Here is a 3,473-nt window from a genome sequence, read left to right as displayed (position 1 = left end):
AACTGACTCATAGAAGACCCTCCGACACGTGTTTTGGGGTATTTTTTTAAAATGAATATCCCTAAAATCTTTATTGTGGTAAAAATATAGACAGTATAATATTTAATATATTGATAATTTTAAGCCTATATAATTCAGGGACATTAATTACATTCATCATGTTGTACAACCATCATCACTATCCAGTTAAAAAATATTTTTATCACCTCTGATGGGTTTGTAGAGGCAGTTGATTACACAGGAGGAGTTTGCCTGACCTTCTCCCACGGAGCAGCTGGTGAATTTGAACTGCAAGCCTTTGGGATTGCTGCGCAGCTTCTTGCCATTAGACATTAGGCCACAAATAAAGGGCCTAAAATAAAAAGCTTAACAAGAGACTGTACAGCAGCAAACATAGATTGCATTCTATACTTATGGTGGTTTTAAACCCATAAAGAAGCATGCTTTTCCCATTTATAAAAGATCAAGATGCAGTTAAAAACAACAACAACAAACCAATAAACAAAATTAAATGTGAGCATTGCAATAAAGTTACATAAAATAATCACCATAGAAATGTTGCAAAAATAGTCTTATTTAATAAAATAAATCCTTATAACCATAACTTAAATTTTAAAAGTATAAATATGGAGATGACAAGATAATAGCTTGGTTCATTGTGCGATGCACTTTTGCTGAGGGAGGTCCTGGTTGCCTACTGGGAAGATGTTGTGCTGCCAACCCTAAAGCACGTGTTTTGAATTCAGCTGTGAGCAATTTCCTCTTAAATAAAGGCTCTGAAAACTTGCTAGAGGGTAAGCTACGAGTTAGATCCAACACAAAGGAACACCCGTGTTTAGCTCTGGTGTAGTCCATAGGAAGTTGTGCCACTAACCCAAAGGGAATTCAACTTTACTGGTTTGAATCTGCCAATGGCCCATTGGTAGAAATGTGAGCAATCACTTTCCCTTACAGCCTCCAAAATTCCCTGGAGGGTCAGCTAAGAGTTGGTTCCAGTTTGACTGCAATGAGTTTTTTGCTTAAGTACTTTAGCTGGATGATTTGAAGGGGTGAAGTGACTTTTTTGTCGGAAGCCAAAGCTAGAAAATGGTAGATGGAAATTAAAGATATGAGAGATCATTTTGAGACAGAAAAAGGCAAAATAGAAGATTGAGGCTGGCATTTAATTCTGGTAACTGTCAATGCTCTAAATTTTATATCTGACATACTTTGGGCATGTTGCAAGGAGGGGCCAGTCCTTGGAGAGTGATGTCATGCTTGGAAGGGTGCAGGGACAGCACAAGAGAGGAAGACCCTTGATGAGATGGATTAATTCAGTGACAGGGTAATGAGGGTAGGTGTGTCACAGACAATAAAGTTGGCAAATGATAGAGCAAGTTTCAGGGCTATTGTACATATGGTCACTATGAGTTACAAGTGACTTGATGGCACATAGCAACAACAAAGAATTGTGCAGCCAACACAAAGGAATGAAGTTTGAATCCACGAGCTGCTCTGTGGGAGAAAGATGGGCAATCTCTGTGCCATTTATTGCTTCTGAAAACCCACTGGAGTATCAGCTATGGGCTCATATTCGATGGTACACAACAACAACAACATAGTTTGAATACAAGATTGTGTAAGGTCACCAATGTCCCGGCCCGCGGGGATCTTCAACAGTGACCCTAGGTGCTCTCCTGTTTGGCCAGATATGAAACTGGCGCCTGTCTTAGGTTGGACACCGCACCTACCGATCTTATCCGTCATGGGCTAACGCAGTTGCTACGGTGGGGCGCCTGTCTTAGGTTGAAACAGGGGCTGGTGTCTCTTACCCGTCTCTGGCTGCTCTGTTTATTAGCCTGTACCATCAAGGATTTTCTTTTCTTTTTTTTTTAAGTTTCATCAGTCTTTTTTAATTCTCTTTGATAGATTTTCCTCATTTTCTATTGCTATCCTTTCTGCTGGTCTCTTCTTCAATCCTTTCATTTTTCTGGTTTGTAATTTGCTGAGGTCTTGCTTCTGCATGTGGAGCCTTCCATAAGTTGTACCAAAGGTATCCTGGGATATATTTTTCCTCTTCTTTTGCTTGAGGGCTTTTGACTTTTTCATAGATAACTTATAAAGGTCATCTGATGCCAGATGAGTTCTCCTCAGGACCTGATCCAAGGAGTGTCCCATCTCTTCCAATTCAATTCTGGGTGTTCTGCAACCTGATTTCTTCAACAGCAACTTATAGCTTCGAAAATGAATCTTCCCATTCAGTGCAGTAAAGTGCAGAACATAATCCAAACCGGCCAGGCGGATATTTGATACTGTGGGACCTCTGAAGAAATCAATAAGAAGACGACAACAACAACAACATAGTCTTCAGTTACATCAAAATCATCACCAGCAAATATTAACATAGGTTTTGTTCCCTCAGGACATTTGCTGTTCTTAATATCTTTGAGAGAGATGAATTTCTCAATACCCAATTCAATCATATCTAGCATATGGTAGTCATACATATGACCTATTACTAAGTTATTTGGCCATTTGTTATTATGAGAACCAAACATGAATAAAGAACAATCTGATTTCTTGGAGAAGAACTCCAGTGATGTCTGATCCTCAAAAGGCCTTGTGATATTTTTCCTTTTATAGAGCACACCATAAGGTTTTTTCAGTGCATACATATCTCTAAGTACTTGTGTCACCATTGCATTTGCATTTCCTCCTTTGATTAGCATGGCATTTTTACTATTCTCGGTGACTTTTGGTTCTCTCTTCTCAAGGAATCTCTTGGCCCTCTTTGTTTTCAGCTTTATCACCCGGTCCAAAGCGTCCATGTCCCCGGCGACCAGAGCTTGGCAGACACACGTGCACCACAAGGATTTTCTTTGTCGGCCATTTGCAGTCTTTGATAATGGACTTGTATGGGACGGGAGGCTATGGATTCGACCTGCTGCTTGATAAAGCATATAAGCCTCTAAATTGCCCAGGGGCCAAAAGAAATAGGCAAAAGAAAGCCTATTAAGGGCCCCCAAAAATGAGTGACTGGTCTTTGACCGAGTCCCCTTAACTTTTAGGCCATAATTGATTGATTATACATTCTTTTGCTTTAAATTTTTTGTCACAATATGCACTAACCCAATTAAAAACTTAGCCGTGTGGACTTCTTGTGTTGAAGCTACAGCAGAAGTAGAGATGGTAGCAATCATGGGGTTAAGAGAAACAATTTCTACAATAACAAGTCCTACAGCTCTCCTGGTTCTAAATGATAACTTATATAACTCTTTTAAAATTTGTAAGCCATTATTATCATACCAAATATCATTTAACTTTACCAATGTCATAACTAGAGGAGGATTCTTGAGAATAACAACTGAATCATCCTTGGTAACAGAGCTAATACAGTTAGAAATTTTACGGGAACAACTTACATTAAATTTTGGATAATCACCAGTGATTACATTATTACCAATTAATAAGACATATGGTTCAGGACTTTGGCA

At 39.1% G+C, this 3,473-nt stretch overlaps 1 pseudogene; it reads right to left on the bottom strand.

Annotated features, from left to right (window-relative positions):
- Positions 1–1,881: 1,881 nt before the first annotated feature.
- Positions 1,882–2,807, bottom strand: LOC102849496 (annotated as a pseudogene).
- Positions 2,808–3,473: the final 666 nt, after the last annotated feature.

This window comes from Elephantulus edwardii, unplaced genomic scaffold (genome assembly GCF_000299155.1).
Source record: "Elephantulus edwardii isolate Elephantulus edwardi_28Jun2011 unplaced genomic scaffold, EleEdw1.0 scaffold00661, whole genome shotgun sequence".
Taxonomy (NCBI): Eukaryota; Metazoa; Chordata; class Mammalia; order Macroscelidea; family Macroscelididae; genus Elephantulus; species Elephantulus edwardii.
The sequence above is the reverse complement of the archived record's forward strand: the minus strand, read 5'-3'. Positions and strand labels throughout refer to the sequence as shown.